Here is a 20,796-nt window from a genome sequence, read left to right as displayed (position 1 = left end):
CTCCATAAATGGTTGAATGAAAACAGCACAACTTTCAAGGGCTTTAGGGAACTGACCACCAACGCTCAGGACACTCCTAGAAGCCAATGACTTGTTCTCATGTTGATGGATTTGTGGATAGGTGCAACCCTGGGACAGTAGCAAGGCTTCCTCCATGTTGTAAGGCCTCCTGCCTTAACCTCCACTCTGGACTTGAATGAAGATGAATCCTACTGAGGGTGCTTCCTACAAACGAGGGCAGTGAGTCCAACAAGAGCTATTGGTCATCCAGGTTAAGTCATTAGGAGGCAACATGCTGCTGCTACTCCCACCATGGCCCCGCAGCATCTCTGGCCTGGGAGTCATCAGGCTCCTTCTGTGACTAACCAACCACTGCTGAGCTGTGATCAGCAGGACTCCCAGACCAGGGAGTGGCTGAACTCCAACCCTGGCTCCTCGGAAGCTCCTAATTGGTCTCCACCTGTCAGGAGGTAATAGAGGCTTATTGATATTTTCTGAAGTGCAACTTTGTACTTTTTGATAACCAGTAAATAGCATATTGGTGTATTCTCATTTTTCAGCCCTATTTACAGTAGACTTATGAAAGCTATCTGTAGCTGTCATAACTGTGATCTTATTCCTTCTTAATTTCTGAACAGTCCTCCTCTGTTTTTGTCTGTGAATCACCCACGACCCAGAGTCATTGTGATTGGTTATGAAAGGGGTTCAGTCATCTTGAAGATTCCTGGATAGCTTGGGAAGCAAATGATACAATGTAAAAGACAGTTATCTTTTTTTTCCTTTTTGGTTTGGGGACTTGATTAAAGAAATGTTAGTGGGTGGAATGATATTTAGGTTTTTATTCTGTGTTAGGAGTGGTAAGAAGAAATTGCTGTCATTGAGAGTGAGTGGCGGTAGGAGGAAATTGAGCGATCACAGCTAGGTGCTCCACCAGCCCTTGAAGATGCAGGGACATTTGCATCTCTGCATCTCTCGGTGAAGGGAGACAAATTGTCAAGCACAGAATAGTGGTTAAGAGCCTCGATTTTGCAGTTAGGCTAATTCAGTTCAAATTGTACCTCTGTTACCCATTAAGTGGGTAAGGAGTCACAGCCACTTGGGGCACTGGGGACAGCATTTGCTCAGCTGCTCGTGATTCTGCAGGAAGCAGAGCTTCACCCAGACTCAGAACTACTAGGCTGTCTCCTGAATGTGTGTTCAGTGCGGGGCTGGGGCATGTTCCCATCATTGTGCTAAGCTTGAGCCGCAGTCAGTGGGCTTCCTTGAGCACCATTCAAACCCGGGGCAAGAACTCGGTTTCCTAGACAGAAACTCTGTGCACTGGGAGAATCATCTATAATCTTTTCCCTGCACTCAACATAGTCAGTAAGCTCTTAGACTAAAAATAATGAGGAAGTTAGACTGTTTGCATTATTGGTGGCATTAATAACTAATATTTGTCAGGGACCTACTTTATGCCGACTATTGTACAAAACCCTTTATATGTATTATTCCTAATCCTTGAATCCTACAGGTCAGTTTTATTTTCCCAACATTATCCACAAGGAAACTGAGGCAGAGCTGATAAATAATCTTGTCCAGGGCTTCTTTTTTCTGTTGGGCTGTTAAAGCCTCCAGTTTTATTTTTATTTATTTAAATTTAAATTACTTTTTATTTTTCAATTACAGTTGACATACAATATTACATTAGTGTCAGGTGTACACCCTAGGGATTAGGCATTATAAAACTTACTAAGTGATCATCCTGATAAATCTAGTACCCACCTGACACCATCCATAGTTATTAAAATATCATTGACTATTTTCCCTATGCTGTACTGTACATTCCCATAACTATTCTTTAACAATCAACTTGTACTTCTTAATAACTTCAGCTTTTTCACTCATCCCCCCAATCCCCCTCCCATCTGGCAGCTAACAAAATGTTCTCTGTGTCTATGAGTCCCTTTCTGTTCTACCTCTTTGTGTTTTTTTTTTAAGATTTACTTGTTGATAGATGTGTATTTATTGACATTTTATTGTTCATAATTTTGATCCTTTCTTTTTCTTCTTCTTTCTTTCTTTATTTATTTATAGAGAGAGGGGAAGGGAGGGAGAAAGAGGGGGAAAAACATTGACCTGTAACCCAGGCATGTGCCCTGACTGGGAACTGAACCCGCAACCTTTTGGTTTGCAGGCTGGGGCCCAATCCACTGAGCCACACCAGACAGAGCCTTTCTTTTTCTTAAAGAAGACCCTTTAATATTTAATGGAATACTGGTTTGGTAGTGATGAACTCCTTTAGCTTTTTCTTGTCTTGGAAGTTCTTTATGTGTCCTTTGATTCTAAATGATAGCTTTGCTGGGTAGAGTACTCTTGGTTGTAGGTCCTTGGTTTTTATCACCTTGAATATTTCTTGCCAATCCCTTCTAGCCTGCAAAGGTGACAAATTGGCTGATAGTCTTATGGGAGCTCCTTTGTAGGTAACTAACTACTTTTCTCTTTTTTAAAAATATATTTTATTGATTATGCTATTACAATTGTCCCATTTTCCCCTCTTTACTCCCCTTCACCCTACACACCTCCTCCCACCCACATTCCCCCCCTTAGTTCATGTCCATGTGTCATACTTATAAGTTCTTTAGCTTCTACATTTCCTATACTATTCTTACCCTCCCCCTGTCTATTTTCTACTTACCATCTATGCTACGTATTCTCTGTACCTTTTCCCCCTCTCTCCCCCTCCCACTCCCCTGTTATAACCCTCCTTGTGATCCCCATTTCTGTGGTTCTGTTCCTGTTCTAGTTGTTTGCTTTTGTTTTTGTTTTAGGTGTGGTTGTTAATAATTGTGAGTTTGCTGTCATTTGACTGTACAAGTTTTTTATCTTCTTTTTCTTAGATAAGTCCCTTTAATATACAATAAGGGCTTGGTGATGATGACCTCCTTTAACTTGACCTTATCTGAGAAGCACTTTATCTGCCCTTCCATTCTAAATGAAAGCTTTGCTGGATAGAGCAATCTTGGATGTAGGTCCTTGCCTTTCATGACTTGGAATACTTCCTTCCAGCTCCTTCTTGCCTGTAAGGTCTCTTTTGAGAAATCAGCTGACAGTCTGATGGAAACTCCTTTGTAGGTAACTGTTTCCTTTTCTCTTGATACTTCTAGAATTCTCTCCTTCATTTGAATCTTGGGTAAGTAATTATGATGTGCCTTGGTGTGTTCCTCCTTGGGTCCAACTTCTTTGGGTCTCTCTGAGCTTCCTGGACTTCCTGGAAGTCTATTTCCTTAGCCACATTGGGGAAATTCTCCTTTGTTATTTGTTCAAATGTCTTTTCCATTTGTTGTTCTTCCTCTTCTCTTTCTGGTACCCCTATAATTTGGACGTTGGAATATTTAAAGATGTCCTGGAGATTCCTAAGCCTCTCCTCATTTTTTTGAATTCTTGTTTCTTCCTTCTTTTCTGTTTGATCATTTCTTTCTTCCTTCTGGTCCACTCCATTGGACCATTGATTTGAGTCCCAGTTTCCTTTCCCTCACTATTGGTTCCCTGTACATTTCTTTATTTCACTTAGCATAGCCTTCATTTTTTCATCTAACTTGTGACCAAATTCAACCAATTCTGTGAGCATCCTGATCACCAGTGCTTTGAAGTGTACATCTGATAGGCTGGCTATCTCTTTGCCTCTCAGTTGTATTTGCTCCAGAGCTTTGATCTGTTCTTTCATTTGGGCCTTTTTTTTTTTTTTGTCTTGGTGTGCCTGTTATATAGTCAGGGGCAGAGCCTTAGGTATTCACCAGGGCGGGGCAACCCAGTTGCTGGGTTGTGATGCTGTATGTGGGACAGGGGTCAGAGAGGGAACAATGGCACTTGTTCTGCTCTCTGCTAGATTTTAGTCCTTTCTGCTGCTTCACCCAAGCAAACTGGGCCCTTCTGGTGCTGATTCCCACATGGATGGGCTTGTGTACATCCTGGGACCCTGTGGGTCTCTCCAACAAACTCTCCTGTGAGACTGGGAATCTCTCCTGACACCTCAATCCCTACAGGTGTTTTCAATCAGTGTTTTAAGACTTTTTTTCCCTACAATGGAACCCTGGGTTGTGCAGTCTGTCTTGCTCCCCAGTTTTGCCAGGTTTATCTGTGTGCAAATATGGGACTGCCTGGTCGGCCAGCCACCTTGCGACCTGCACCCCTCCACAATCTGCTGCCCTGCTGGGTGTGCCCACTGCCACCCTGCACCCAGGGTCTGCCTGCTGCCGTCTTGCCAACCACCGCTTTTTTGCCTTGCCCCTCTCCATCTGGCTGCCCAACTCCACCCCTGCTACCGGTCTGGATGAATGTGTCTATTTTAACTCCTTGGTTGTTAGACTTCCATACAGTTCTGTCAGATCTGGTTGTTACCTTGTTTGTAAAATTTTGTTGTCCTTATTTTGATTGTGCGAGGAGGCACAGTACGTCTACCTATACCTCCATCTTGGCCGGAAGTCCAACTGCTTTTCTCCTGATGCTTTTAAAATTCTTTGTCTTTGACTTTTTGCATTTTAATTATGATGTGTCTTGGTGTGTTTCTCTTTGGGTTCATCTTGTTTGAATTTGACTCTCTGTGTTTCCTGAACTTGTATGTCTATTTCCACCAACAAGCTAGGGAAGTTTCCTGTCATTATTTTTTCAAACAGGCTTTCAATTTCTTGTTTTCTCTCTTTTGCTTCTGGGAACCCCATGATGTGAATGTTGGTATGCCTGAATTGTCCCAGAGGCACCTTACACTATCTTTATTTTTTTATCCTTTCTTCTTTTTGTTGTTCTTTTGGGTGTTCTCTGTTTACTTATATTCCAAATTGCTGATTTGATTCTTGGCTCCATGTACTCTACTGTTGATTCCTTATAAATTACTCTTTATTTCAGTCAGTATACTCTTTGTTTATGACTGGTTCTTTTTCATGGTTTCCATGTCCTTTTTTATGCTGTTGAAGTTCTCTCTAATTTTAACTATTCTTTCCCTAAGTTCATTGAGCATCCTCATAACCAGTGTTTTGAACTCTGATCTGGTACATTGTTTGCCTCCATTGTTTAGTTTTTCTTGTGGAGTTTTGTTCTGTTTTTTCATTTGGGACATGTTTCTTTTCTTCTCACTTTGGCAGCCTCTCTGTGTTTGTTTTTGGGTATTAGGTACAGCTGCTATGTTTCCTGGGCTCGGTAGAGTGGCCTAATGTAGTAGGTGTTCTCTAGGGTCCAGTGGCACAGCCTCCCTGATCACACAAGCTGGGCATTCCAGTTGTGCTCTTCTCCCCAAGCCTGCCTGTGTGCTATGTATACCCTCCCCCTCCTGTTGTAGTTGAACCTTAATTATTGTTGGTATGTCAATGGGAGAGATTTAACTCCAAGCTGATCCACTTCAAGGACTGGCTTTGACCACTGACAACTGTGGAGGTGCAGGTATGCAGGCACCCATCCCACAGAGCAGTGGGCACTTCAGTAGGGCTCAGGTGCCCATTGAGTTCACCCTTGGAGTATGTCACTGTAGAAATGGTCGTGTGGTGCTTTGATGTGGTCTGAAATTGTCCATAGGAGTGCTGGCTTTAGGGCATCCTAGGAAGTGTAGGCCAAAGTCAGCCACCATCTGTGTTCTGTGCTGGGCTTGGAGGTACCCAGGAGAGGCCAAGCTGCAAAACAAAGTTGGCTGCTGCTAGTGTCAGACCTGGGGCCACTTAGCATGAGGTACAGGGCTTACCAAGGGCAGATGCAGCTTGTTTGAGCGATTTTTAGGAAAGTCTGAAGAATGAGCTAAGACAGACCATTTGTATGGAAAAGGCACTGGAAACAGCTTAGGCAGGCCCACAAGTTTGATGGAGCAGAATCTCTGGGAATCGCCAAGGTGGGGAAAACAGTGATGGCTAGGTTGATGGAGACTCAGGTATGGTGCCCACCTGGCAGCTCTGTAAAGAAGTGCTCATCAAAGGAAAAAATGCCATCTGTCAGCACTTTTGTCTTAGAGAAAGCTGTTCTCCTAGCTCTCACCCTTGATGCCAGACAATTCAGTTTCTTCCCATATGTCCCTGGTACCTTTCATGCCGCTCTCACAGAGCTGGAGCTCAGAAAAAGTGAGTTAGATTAAATCTGTGTGGGGGCCTTCAAGAGGAACTGCCTAGGACTCCAAAGCCCTCTGTCTCACTCAGCCTCAATTCCCTCTGGTCTTTATAGCTAAAAGTTATGGGGACTTTTCTTCCCAGCACTGGAGTTCTGGGCTTGGCAGTCTGGTATGGGACCCCTCCCTCCCCACATGACATATCTCTCCTGAGTTTTATCTGCCACATATGGTATGGGGCCAGCCCATTCTGCATCTCTGCCCTTCCTACCAGTCTCAACATGGCTTCTTCTTTAAATTCCTAGTTGTAGGACTTCTATTAATCTAGATTTCAGGCAGGTCTGAATGATGGTTGTTCTGCAGTTTAGTTGTAATTTTGATGTGGTTGTGGGAGGATGTGAGTACCATGTTTAACTATGTGCCATCTTGACTGCAAGGCCTCAAATAGTATTATTATTTTTTAATCCTAACCTGATGATTTGTTTTTATTGACTTTAGAGAGGGAGAACGGGGTGAGAGGACAGATATCAGTGTGATCAGCTGCTTTCCATACATGCTCTGACAAGGGCTCAATCCTACAACCCAGGTATGTGCCCTGACTGGGAATTGAACCCGTGACATTTTGGTGTATGGGATGATGCTCCAACCAACTGAGCCACCTGGCCAGGGCAGTCCTCAAATAGTTTTATGTAGAGGCAGGATTAGAATTCAAGCCTGTTGGATTCTAAGCACATTCTTTTACTCTTAAACTAGGTTTTTCCTAGTGCTGATTAAAAGTAGTACAAATTTAACTTAGAAAATATCTAGACTCTGGGTCAGATGGTAATTATTCAGCAGAGCACCTGGTATGCTTCCTCCTAACTTCTCCTTAAAATAACAATTATAATGGCTTATTCCCAGTTTCTCAAGAAAATACCTTAAAAAACAAGGAAAGTGATGAATACTCAGAATTTTCATTTTTTAGTGTGATTTAAGTCTGCTAAATCATACTAAAGACTATTTTATTGGGCCAATGTTCTATCAATTATTGGGGAAAAAGTCTATTTAACTAAAAAATTTTTTTCTTACTCCAAAACAACACAGTCCAGTTTTGATAGTGAAATCATCCACCTAAAATCCACCTCTCTGACAATATTTTTCACTTTAGATTTTTAAGTAATTTTGAGATTGTCCGCTACACCCATCACAGGCATTGTGATTATGTGGTTCTGTCTCAGAAAGCTCAGCACTTATCATAACCATCCAATCCATTCTAAGGGGTCTAGTGTAGGTTTCACTAGAACCAGCTTTGCTGAATTCTGCTTGACAGGAAAGAAGCTCCTAAATACAAATTTCCAAAAATTATAGGAAATTAAAATAGGGTGAGAAAAACCATTCATGGACTTCCTTTGTTTCATTTCACAGAAGAAGGCAGTGCCCCTTGCCTGAGAGAAGGGGGCCCGTACTTGTTGTTCCCCTGTTGCCTGCTCACTGCTTCAGATGCTTCAGAATTGTGCTAACAAAATGATTCCAAGTTTCACTTGGAAAAATCAACAGATGAGAATATCCAGGGACATTAAAAAAAACTAGTGCAACAATGTGTATTTTCAATCTTTGATATAAAAATTATAGAAAATTAAAGTAATTATAAGAGTGTGTTGCTGAAAAAGTCTTGGCAAACTGATTTGGGTAGAACGGATGTTTGAAATGGACAAAAGGATACTCATGAAATAAATGCATGGCAAAACTCAAATATTAGTGAAGAAGGGAAGCCTTATTCAATAAATTGTGTTGGGACAAGAGATTAATTGTATGGGGAAATCAAATTATAGCCTCATCTCACCCTACTTCCTGTTAATTCTAGATGATTTAAATAATCCAGTGTGAAAAATGAAAGCAAAATAAATTTCTTGAAAGGAGTTTATAAGCTTTGGATAAAATAAAAAAGCATTAGATGAACTTGAAAGGAAAATGTTGATAGATTTGTCTGCATTGAAAGATGAAAATGTCTGCTCTGACCAGTGTGGCTCAGTTGGTTAGGCATTGTTTCACAAAACAAAAGGTCACTGGTTTGCTTCCCAGTCATGGTGTACACCTGGGCTGTGGATTTCATCCCTGGTCTGTTGGGGTGTGTACCAAAGGTAGCTGTTTCTCTCCCTCCCTGCCTCTCTCTTTTTTAAAAAAGATGAAAATATCTAACTCATTTGATCCTTCTGGGAAGGTACAATTAGATGAATACATTAACATGATTTGCTCACTATTTTAAACTTTTTAGTCATTGACAAGAGAATATAATCTATTCATTTGCTGATCCCAATTCAAATTCTATATCCCAGTTTTCTCTTAGCATGCTGGGTTCATGTTCATTAGAACTGTTGTGTTTTTTTTTTTAACAAAGCATAACTGGTAATTTACTTCCTACCATATTTTCACAGCTAAGGTATTTTATTACTTTTGTGAGAATGAAAGTAGCACCTCACTAATGTATAATTAATCTATTCTTTTAAATAGTTTCTACTTGAAGAGCACAGAAATACTTTGGCATAGGTCCTTAGGACTTGGAATTGTCATAAAACTAATAGCTCTCTGGGTTGCTGGGGAAGCTTTAAGGATAGGCAGAGGGTCGTGCAGAGCAGAGATAGGGCAGAGATGCAGAACCAGGAGAAGGGACAAGGCTGAGTTGTATGACAAAGAAAACAGCCTGGGCTTAGGAACTGGCAGATATGGGTTGAATCTTGATTCCTCACTCACTAACGGACATTTCTGGGTAAGTTACTTTACTTCTTTGTTTTGTTTGAAGAAGATAATAATAGTGCCTACCCTGGTTGGTTGGATTCTTATTAGTATTAAACCATCACCTGAGAGAAAGTGTGTAAAACAAGCAGTTAGTGCCCTGTGGTAGTTTTTTCTTTTTCTTTACCCTCCTTTCCTTCTTCTTCTGCCCATTCAGCCCCAGCTCTATTCATTCATTCCACAACCTTACACTGAAAGCTTATTTTGTACTTGCTTTTGAAAGGTGCAGGAAATGCAAACAGAGAAAGACAGTCACTATCCTCAGGTTTCTCACAGTGTCTAGAGATCTGGATACTTAAGCAAATAGTCCAAAAGAAGGCATGAAGAGAGGTTTATACAATTCTGCAGGAGCTCAGAGAAGGCGATGCCCAGAGAAGCTTGGAAAACAATGTAAGAAATGTTATTAAAGCTGTGCACTCAAGTAGTAATCTTTACCTCTGCTTCTTCATTCCTTACCCCTCTCAGAGGCTTAAAGCTAACAACTAGGACTCCCAGGTAAGGGTTTCAGTGAAAAGGGCGTATATACTAAGTATCTGCTCCAACTTCCCAAGCCTCCCCACAACTGAACGTCTCCCATATTCTTGAGAAAATTGCTGTGCTTATCAAACCAGCTGTCCTGGAGGGAGGGGGCTACACTGCTTCAGCTTTATCCATGGGTGAGGTGGGAACACAGTTCCGATTTCAAGCAGATAAAAGTCCAAGTGGCTTTTCTCATTATAGTGATGATTGGACGGTGGCCATAAGGAGGATCAGGAAGAGGACATACACTCCCTCTGAGGTGATTCATAGGGAACTGAAGCAAGTAATGTGATCAGAAACATGGGGCTGGTGGCCTCACACAGTGACCGCAGTTGGGAGGCCTGTGACTGCACAGTGGTTGTCTGCTGCTAACAGTGGCGTCTTCGCCCTATGGGATGGATTAGGAGCCTTAGTCTTGCAAAGTGAACCCTTTTGAACCTCTGGTTCTTGAGTTATTGTTTCTCCAGAACTGTGGTTTTACCCAGCTACAGTCTTTCTGTGGATGTGTCTCTTCTACTGTTTGATAATATTATGTTAGCAAATCTTATCCTCAATGCCAGTGGGTCTTCCTGTAAATTCCACCCATTGGTCCTTATGATGAATCTAATACATCCTCAGCTGCTATGTCATGCACTGGGTGCTTTCTATGTGTCATTTCTGCTCCTTACTTCCAACTATTTACCTCATTTGATGGGTAGGCATCATTACTCCATTTTATAGAGGAGGAAACTGGCATTCAGAGAGGTTTATCAACTTGGTTGAGGCCACAGAGCCAGCAGGTAGCCCAGCCAGAATTTATGCTCCTTTCTGACTGACTCAAAAGCCTATACTTTTACCATTACACCATGGTTATTTCTTAAACATTTTTTTTTAATTTTGGTAAAATACATATGATATTTACCATCCTAACCATTTTAAGTGTACAGTCCAGTGGCATTAAGTACATTCAAATTGTTGTGTGATCATTGGCTATCAATTTTTTAAAGCATTTAAAGACAACAGGGGCTATCCAAGTCAGTTGGCAGAGAGCCAAAAGATCAGTAATTAACATAATTACTCTGTGTGCTAGTGAATTTCTACTTGGTAACAATGGCTTGGTGAACAGTCATTTGGATGTGACTCAAATGCTCCTTGGAATTTGGAAGATTTATTTATATTTATTATCTTCTGCTAAGAGTGTCATAGTCTCTTCAGGAAATTAAACAAGAATATCTCACTGTTACGTTGTTAATTATATTCAACTTTAATTACAATTGCTAATTGATCCCAGCCTACTTGCTTGATACCTGGGTGCAGCAGGTACATCATGGTCGTGACAGGCAGGTAAACACACCAGAGCACTCATGTGGCACTTAGATAAATGTGGCTCATGTGGCCAATTAGATAAATGAGTGCTGCCCAAGACCTCAGGTGGTCCACTTTGGGGGCAGCAGTATGCTGGATTTCTGGGAAGGATGGATATCAGGATTCCTTTAAGTTTTCTTTTCACCAGGCTGAACATCCTTGTTTTTCTTCATAAAACGCAGGTTCCAAAGCCCTTTCTTGAGTGCATGGTTCTTCATCCTGTTGACCAACATTTCTTTCCAAGTGTGGCATCTGGGATGGAGCCCAGCGCTGTTAGTATTGGGCATAACACACCTCCCTGATGCTGGACAGCACACCTTCACCCCTAGCAGCTGCCTCCTTGTTGGTGCTTTCATGTTGCTGGCTCATATTGGGCTTAAGTCATTTCAAACTGCAGATCTTCCTTATATATATTATTGTGACACTAGACCTCTGACCTACGTCCTTGTGAATTGGCCTTTTGGACTCAACAACAAGACTTTATTTCTATTGAGGAAGAAAAATATGTGCAATGTCTATGCCATGAACCTTGCCCACACATTGTTTTCCCCTCTTTTTCTTACTCCCAAGACTAATGGGGCAATATGTCAGTCTTCATCTTCCTCTTCAAACAAAAAAAAAGGTAGGGGGTAAAAAGGGGAGCCAGTGGGGTGGCATCTATTTATAATGGTTAGGAGAGACTGGGTTGGGTAGAAGTTTATAGTTTTGCAAAATAGTCCTGATACTGAAACTAGTCTTTTAGGCACAAAGTAGCTTGTAGTATTTGGCAACCACATACTATTTAACTCACAGTTCTTGACCTTTGCTTGCCAGGTTCAGCAAACCAAAGCATCACTGACTTGATATGTATATAAAAAGCATGTTGTGGATTATAAAGCAGGGCACAAATGATCATTCTTTTAAAATGCCATCCCTCAAGTCTCATCTTGCAGTCAAGATGGGTTTCTTGACTTGGTGTCATTCTAATGTTAATAGAGAATATTTTCAGAACCTGGTTTCTAAGGACTCTCAGTTGTTAAATGTTCGGGTTGCTATTCAGCTCTTTTGCTCTTTCTGATTCTGACCAGTGGGAAACATACATAGGGGATAATAGAGAGAGAAGTGTCACTCCTTTCATAGATAGAGAAGCTCCTGATCCCCAAAGTAAACTTTGGTAATAGTTGGATTGGAAGAGAACTGTATTTGGTGTGGAGTTGAAGTGCATGCTTCCACCACCCAGACCTAAGTTATTAGATTCATGTGCTCAGCCACATGGCGGAGTGAGCAAGAGAGAAACTGGACCTGCAGAGCATATATACAGTCACTTATCCAATCACCTACCTGCCAGGAGTACAAGCCTGCCATGCTCAACCAGTCACAGGTTAAACAAAAAGAATGGCCTCCCTGCCCCACCTAGGAGGGACTACCCAGGGGTGCTTACCATGTGGAGCAGAAACGCAAGAGGTAGAATTTAATACAGTGATGTTGCACACCATCAATCTTAGTGCACTGAGTGTGAACTCTCACACATCAGATGGCCCACTCTCTCAGTGGAAAGTGAGTCTGGGGTAGGAGAGACCAGAGCATTCTACCCAGTCCTCCTAAGAGAGGGGAGAAGGAAGAGAAAGTCCTTCATCTACCCATTGGGACTGTACAAGCATAACTATTCCTCCCCTCACCAGCAGTCTTGAAAGTAGTGCTCTATGCTGTCCCTTGGAGGTCATCTAATTTGTGATCTAACCCAAGGGCTGATGATTGGAAACAAGCTTTAAACTGAAAAGGTGGTAGAATTTTCATTGGAAAGAAATGTTATGACTGGAAAATTCCCCATGCATAATCTGCAAGTCAATCCTTGGTTTATACAAAGCAGCACCTGTGCCTGGGTGCTGAAGGTGCAGATGTAGTAATTAACAACTCGGAAATGCAAGTCTCAGGGCTGGGATTTGGGAGAGCCTCCTCCCTCTCCAGGAGTGGGGGTGGGGCACTCAATTTAAAGAGAAACAAGCATGAGGGGCAGGTGTGGAAAGACTGAAAAGTTTGTCACTTCTTGGCTTGTGGAAAGTGCCTTTTATTTCCAGAGCAACATTTTTAAGAAAAATGAAACTTTTCTCAATGTAAGAACTTTTCTGTTTGTATTTGTATTTTATATTGGAATGAATACACTATGGCAATGTTAAAAAAGAAATTAATGAATTGTAGAATTAGGCAAAGTCAGGCTTAAATCTGGCTATCAAACCTATATGGGGGACCTTGGCCGAGTTACTTACCTTTCTGAGTCTCAGTTTTCTCATTTAGAGTGGAGATAATCATAGCTACCAGCAGGGTTGTTGTACAGATTAGAGATACTGGATGTAAAGTGCTTGGTCCAGAATGAATTGCAATGATGATGGTATGTTTTTTTCTAAATATTTTATTCTGCATGGCAGTGAGTGAGTTTGCAAGTTTTATTTGTACACCACACTAAGTCCAGGAGAATATTTGTTTTTTTATGTGGTCAGAAAAACTAGGTCAAATTTTAAAGTGGGAATTAGGAGATCATGATCCAGATAAATCCTTTCTGGTCTGTGTTATTGAATTTTCCAGAGAATTGGGTCATCCAACCATTTGCAGATTCATTGGAGTCTGTATTATAAAGTGCCAGATGTGGTTATTGTGACAGAATACTGCCAAAAGGGAAGTTTGAAGGATGCTGTGCTCAGTGATGACATTCCTCTCAACTAGGGTTTTTATTAAGAACCAGGCATTTGAGTGGTAGGAGACACAACCAAGCCCTCTTTCTATCAATGTTCTAAAGGATGTATTGCCATCTGAGTGCATTGCATTACCTAGGAAGAGAATATATGTTGTATCTTGGGGCATGGATGGGAATGGGTGAGTCTATACCTAGACAGGGATGTCTAGAGGGAACAGAATTTTGAATAGGCCACCCAATGGTGCCCATGGGAGACCTGGCTGAAGATGCTGGCAGAAAGTCCTCTAGCATCTAGAGAGTATAAGCTACAGGCAATAGCAAGTAGTTCTTGTGAAGTAGTAGGCACTGGCTAGGTCTTATTAATTTATCTGATGAACACTGGGTTAGACACTGAAGGTTACAGAAATAAACAAGAAATGTTCCTTGCCTTCCAGAACATCTTGGTCTGATGGGAGAAAAAAATAAATAGAGTTATTATAGAACAGTTGATAAAGTTTCAGGGCCATGGGAGTAGCATCTAGTCTGGACTGGGCATGGGGAATGGGTCAAGCAAGGTTTCTCAGTGGTGGAGGTGGGCTGAGGAAGGACAGGTGTTTGCCAGAGAATGAGCGAAGACAGGTCACTCTAAAGAGAGGGGACATGTGTGAGAGAGGATGGTCCAATGTAGGTAGATTAGTATGATCAGAGATTAAGGTAGATGTGGAAGGTAGGAGTGGCGAGAAATGAGACTAAGAAGATAAGGAGATAGTCCTGAAAAGGGCCAAAGTAGATATGATAATTTGGTGTTTGACAAAAATGGAATTTAAATCAGTGAGGACAGGAGAGGTTGTTTGAATAAAGGATTCGGGATGCCTCTCTACCCATTTGGCAAAAATAGCATTAAATCCCTAGTGTACATCTTTAACCAAAATTAATTTGGGACTGCTTTAAATTTTCAATATGAAAAGTGAAACTTTAGAAGTACTAAGAAGAAACACTCATATATGATTATGTAACACCGCAATGAAAAGCAATAGGCAAGTAAGTAATTGAAAAAAGCATTTCTAACATGATTTCTTAAGGAGTATAACTAAAAAGAGTTCAGGTTGATATCCATAGACTAGTGGGTATTAGCAATGTAAAAAGTATAACAAATAACCTCTACTCTATAATTATAGACAAATCTCTGAACATCTAAATTTGCTTTTTAATGTGACACATGTACCAATTAATCAGATTTATTTGGAAGAAATATTCAGGGTTTTTTTTTTTTTTTCCCAGATGGTTATGGCCTCATAGAATTTGCCAATCTGAGTATGGCTGAGCTTACCTGAAACAAAGTCCCCACTGTCCCTGCAAACAGCGGTTCTGCATTTCACAGAGAAAGAGAAATCTGTGTGTATTTTAAATTGTTTTCTTGATGAGGGATTTCTCATCAAAATGACATGAGTATCTTTTTGTAGCTATGACATCATTTTGCTGGAGATTGTCACACGAAGCGACCCGGTCTTGGTAAGAGTCTATTGAACATATTTTCAAGGGAACCATCAGGGAGTCTGCTTCTCCACTGCTCAGCAGTGAGCGGTGTGCCCCGTCCTGGTAGAGAATAATATTGTGTCTGATTTGTTCATGTATGTGTAAGAGAGAATAAAATATATTTATTACCATCATCATCCTCCACTTCCTCCTCCTCATTTATGTTTGAATAGCATATGCTTTTGGTTTGAAAGCCTATGAACAAAAATCCCATACTCTAAAGTCTTCTGGCTATTCGGGTGAGTTCTTCCATCCAAATCCAGGCCTATTGAGTTGAAGGGCAGCAGCACTAAAAATACTCTGGCTGCATCTGGAACACAGGGACCCTTTGGGATTTGTTTCATTCGACCACATCCCAATCGTAATGATATTGAGCGTGGATTTTGTTCCCCAGGATATGAGTCCTTAAATAAATTCCTCTCACCCTTATATTTTGTTTATTTGTATATTTTATCTTAAGAAATTTCTCTCCAGGTTTAAAAATTCCAACAGATCACAAAAATTACACATATTTTCAACAGAGACCAAAACTGTCATAAGGATATTGTCTATAAGAGAAATGGAGGTGAATGAGGGTGGGGTATGGTTCCTTGAAATTGTTTTTTATTTTATTACTTTAAATGTAAAACCCTTGGCAACTGTGTTGACTAATAGTTTTATGTGCTTCTGAATGCTATTTAACAGATAAATCAAGGGATGTGGGGATTTCAACTAGAAGGATCAAACATTATTGACTCATCTTGGTCCTTTGAAATACATGCAAAGAGAAACAAATATGATAGTATATAATGAGAAAATCTGTCTCATTTCTCCAAATTATCTGATTACTGTCCAGCTTTAATATATATTTAAGTAAATTTCAATAACCATGCAATTTAAGTGTAATTCCACAGAGCCTGAAAAACATAACAAACCTTAACACACAACCAACTCCTCATGGGGATTGGTTCATACTAGTCACCATTTCTCATCAATATCTGAAAGTATGTTCTCAAAGACAAGTGCAGATGAGCAAGGTTATTTCACACTGAGCAGTAACCATATATGGAACTTGTCTATGGCCGGCGCTAGGCTGACATCGCTCTGTCCTCTGTAGGAGTGAATGTGTGTTTGGGGGGGAGAGGGTGTGGGCTGTGGGGGATAGTGGGGAGTAAACAGACCCGAGCAGCACTGCTTAAGTTGACCAGCCCATGGGGCGGGGCACTGGGAATGACTGAATGTTTAGAAGGGACGCTTTGGTGGAGGTTCTTAAATGCCAGGTTGAGAAAATCACATGTGATCAGGAAGGAGCAGTGTCAGCTCTTCAGCGGTGGGAATGACATAGCGGAAAGAAGAGAAAGAAGAGAGAGATGAGTACTGGTGGCAGAATAGATTTTTCTTTTGTGGTTAATGAAGGCACTTAGCAACGGTTCCACAGTGGATTTCATAAGGGAATACCTAAATCACAATGTAACTCTAAATGCTTTTTTGACAGATAAGTTCACATACTTGCTAATTTGCCCTTTTTACCTGTCAGAGAACAGCCAGCAGGTTGAATCAACCATCTCAACTTGTCCTGTTGGGGCCATCCAGAACTATAGCTATTAACTGTAAATTATCTTATAGATTATTTATTTGTGCTATTTCATTTTCAGATGAGGCAGCTGTGACCCAGAAAACTGAGATGCCTGTTTAAGGCTCCAGCTCTCTCCAGCTCTCTCCCTCACCCCTATTCGGTTCTCTGGTGGAAGGACACAGATTCAGCCCCAGGATCCCTGTTTCTCTCTCTCCAGCCCCACATCCATTATAATTATGGGCAACTCCAATCCACGAGGACAGTGTGTCCAATACCCATCCTATCAATCCTTTGACCCCCATCTTCTCCCATGATCTTGTCCTTATGGAAAAACTACTGGAAATAGCTTGGGTGGGCCCAATTGTTGGGTGGGGCAGGGCCTCAGGGAGTCACCAGGATGGGGCAAATAGTGAGCCAGGTTGATGGAGTTGTGGATATGGGTCCACCTGCCGGCTCTGTGGCTCTGTGGGGAGGTCTCATTAACTGCATCCATTTAGGTATGGATTTACCAGAGCATTCAGGGAAAGTCTCAGTGGTGCACCCCCTCATAGCTGGTTGGGTTGCTGATCACAGGGGAATGATAATTATAAGCCAAGGGCACCCTACAGAAATTCCCTTGCCTTCTAGGAGCTTTCACAGAGTCAGAGATTAATAAACAGGGAGCAAATTTTTCCCATTAAATAATTTCTCTTTGTAATGGATGCTTAAATGGAGAAATACAGCAAACACCTGGAAATATTTGTGGCAGAAAGGATCCAAGTACTTGTGTTATGAAAAACAAAAAACCGGTTGCCTGCTCAATAGTAAGTAATGCCTTATTGAACTACAATGCCAATAATAAAGCCTGATTTAGTTAGTTTGTGAATTTCTACTTACTTTGTTTCCCTGGAATGCTTTTTTTCTGAGAAGTAATTGCTGAAGCCATGGAAACAACGATTTTGTATCTTTGTTTTAAAATCCTGTGTTCTGCTTGCATGGATTTTTAAGAGTCAGTTCTCATTTGCATTAGACTTTGGTAACTGTGAGGTTTTTTTTTTAAGATCTTTTTTTTAGATTTTATTCATTTATTTTTAGAGAGGGAAGGGAGGGAGATAGAGAGACAGAGAGAAACATCAATGTGCGGTTGCTGGGGGTCATGGCCTGCAACCCAGGCATGTACCCTGGCTGGGAATCGAACCTGCGACACTTTGGTTCGCAGCCCGTGCTCAATCCACTGAGCTATGCCAGCAAGGGCACTGTGAGTTTTTTTTTAACAGAAGTCACTGTGTGTAAAATGTCGAAGGTAAAAGACAGAACTCCACCTGTAGTACCAAGGAAAGGATTTAATGTCAGCATCTTGGGCAGCTGTACATTGCAAAGAAGGGCCCAACCTAGGGGGAGGTGGAGCTGGGAGAGCAATTCTGCTAGGAAACTGAAGGGGGAGGTGTACAGGCAGATAGAGGATTTCGACCTCAGCAATAGCTGGAGCAGTATGATGTAGACATGGTTCAGAATTTGGGCTATGGAGTGAGCCAGAGCTGGATTAGTGTCCTTGTTCTGCCTTTTTCTAGTTTCATGATTTTTGAGCATGTCATTTTGTGAGGCTTAGTTTCTTTATCCCATGAAACAGGAATTAAAAACTGAACCTACTTCATAGGAATGTCACATTAAGTGAGTTAATTGAGTTAATTCAGATGTAATGCTCTTAGCAAGTGCCTGGTGCAACGAAGAGCTCAATATATGATGTTGATGATGATGATGATGATGGTGGTGGTGGTGGTGGTGGTGGTGATGACAGACCAGGATCTTTGAGAGATCTGCCAAACCAAGGAACCAAACAGACAGCAGGCACCTGGCAGAGAGGATGACCATCTTATTTCTAGGCTCAGGTGCTGAGGCAAGATCCACCAGTATCCCAACAGATGGGTTCCATTATCCCAAGGACCAAAGTTTTCTGGCCCCCGGGGGTTGCCCTGTACGTGCCAGGCATGGAGGTTCCCCATGTGGTTATTGTAGAAAGCCCAGTTTCCTCTAACATAGTACTTCTCAATTCTGCCTACTCATTACAATCCGCTGGGGCTTTCATAATAAACTAATGCCTGGGCCCCACCCCTCTGGCATCCTGATGTAATTGTTCAAGGGGAAAATTCAGGCATTAATATTTGAAAAGTTCACTGGTGTATTCTAATGTGCTGCCTGGCTTGGAAAACTAATGACTAGCAGTTTAACAAGTAAACTAAGCATTGTTTTAATGCGACGGAATCAGTAAACATCTAGTAACAACATAATTGCCAAACCTGTAATTCTTTAATAATCAGTTGGAATAATTGGCTCTTCTTCTGTCTGACCTCTTTTCAACATTTGACAACGCTGACTCTTCCCTTCTTTTTAAAGTTTTCTCTTTCCTGGGTTTCCCTACTTCTTCTGTCTTCTTCACCTCCTGCTGCCCAGCACACTCCCTCCGTCTTTGCAGCAGCTCTGCGTCGTCCTTCACGCACACCTTGGATGTTGACAGCTTCCTTGGCATGCTGCTTACTTGTTCTAAACTCTTTCAGATTTAGCTGCTTCCCAATCCCTGCTCCCACCACTATCAATATGCCACTGATCTCCAAACCTACAGTTTTAATCCTTTTTCTATCTTGAGATCCAGATGTGTAAGAGTTCCAGCCAATGACCTGAATGTTCTGGGCCACCTAGACTACAGCGGTGTGGCAATCTGTTTATTTATCCCTAAGTGCTCTGATGAGAATTCCTAACTTTACTGCTTTCTTTACATTTCTTCTTAATCTCATCTGTCCTCACTCTCAATGGATCGCTTTGTCCATCATTCTTCCTTCCCACCTCTAGGCTCTAATGTGTAAAATTGACCAAAGTCCCCTACTTTCAACTATCACTAAATTTATCAATAAAGGCCCAATTTAACATGCTTCTTCTTTTCTCAGAGGAAGGGCTGCACCTTCTGCTTTCCAAGGCCAACCTCTCCACTTAAATTCTGGATCCCAACTTGCTGCCTCCTTTCATTTAGACGTTGAACCAATACTTATTAACTATTTACTATGTGCTAGGCATTGTTGTGGGCAGGGAGTACAGCGGTACACAAGATGTACTGAGCCTCTGCTCCTGTGGAGCTCATAGTCTAGTAGAGGAAGACAGAAAATGAACAAACTAATAAATAGTTATGTATCAGGTGGTGATAAGTGCTAGAAGAAAAGTAAAGTCTGTAAGGGATGAGAGAGTGACTAGGGCTTGTGTGGCAGAGTCCTGGATGAAGTGAGGGACATCTGGGGGCAGAGGAGACAGGAGATGCATAGGTAGGAGCATTCTTCCTGAGTTGGAGGGACAGCAAGGAGGTCAGTGGAGTGGGGCAGTAGGACAGAGAAGTAGAAGATAAAGTAGACGAGACAGCAGGGGCAAGCTTAGGCTTGAGCTCTGTGGTCTTGTGGAGGGAGAGGACAAGCCAGCAAAGGGGGCAGAGAAGGAGTAGCTGGAATCAATATCAGCTGGTGTCCCAGAAGCCAAGTAAGGAGAATACCTACTGCAGGAGGGAGTGATCAACCATGTTGAATGCTGCTGCTGGTCAAGTAAGCTGAGGTTGATCCTTAAATCAACCCTTGCATGTGGCAATGTGAAGGTCCCTGCTGGCCTGAATAAGAGTGGTTTTGGTGAAGTATGGAGAAGAAGGAACCTTCTTTGGAGTGTGTATAGGGCACAATAGGAATACAAAAAAGTAGAGACAGCAAATATGAGCAACTACTTCAAGAAGTTTTGCTCTGAAAGGGAATAGAGAAATGAGACTGTAGCTGGAGGAGTGAATGAGTTTTTAAAAATTAAATTTAGGAGGTGTAGGAATTAAAGGAAAAATCTAGTAGAAAAGAAAAAAATCTGATGGACCTTGCCCCATCAACAATCTCCTCTCTTCTCTTCACTGTATACCTCCAGTCTCACTTTGGCTCTAGCTCTTTCACCTCGGGTTACTAATACGCCCAGTCTTCTTTTCTTTAATATGAGTTGAACCTCAAGAGTTTTGGAATGAAACCATCCTGAGTTCAGATTTGATTTCGTGGCTATGTAACTCAATCTCTTTGAGCCTCTGCCCTTTCTCCTGTCAAACAATCCTAACAAGGTTAGTATGACAATGAAGTGGGATAACAAATATGAGGAACTTAGTGGTTGCTTCATAATTGAGGTGCCACAAATGTTGGTTATCCTACAGAAGAATGAGGTGGGGTTGGAATGGCATGGTGGGAGTGGAGGGTAGAGATCAGGGATTGGGAATAGGGTTTAATTTGAGCTTCCTTATCCTGAAGTAAATTTATTTTCTGTCCCCTTAGCTAAAGACCTTATTGAAAAAGTAGTATATACTCAATGATTTCTTTC

General features: G+C 41.6%; 1 pseudogene; it reads right to left on the bottom strand.

The window, feature by feature from the left end:
* The window catches only part of LOC114490459, an 85,877-nt pseudogene extending 66,931 nt beyond the window's left edge, over window positions 1–18,946 (bottom strand).
* Between the last annotated feature and the right edge of the window lie 1,850 nt (window positions 18,947–20,796).

Source organism: Phyllostomus discolor, chromosome 3, assembly GCF_004126475.2.
Source record: "Phyllostomus discolor isolate MPI-MPIP mPhyDis1 chromosome 3, mPhyDis1.pri.v3, whole genome shotgun sequence".
NCBI lineage: Eukaryota > Metazoa > Chordata > Mammalia > Chiroptera > Phyllostomidae > Phyllostomus > Phyllostomus discolor.
The sequence above is the reverse complement of the archived record's forward strand: the minus strand, read 5'-3'. Positions and strand labels throughout refer to the sequence as shown.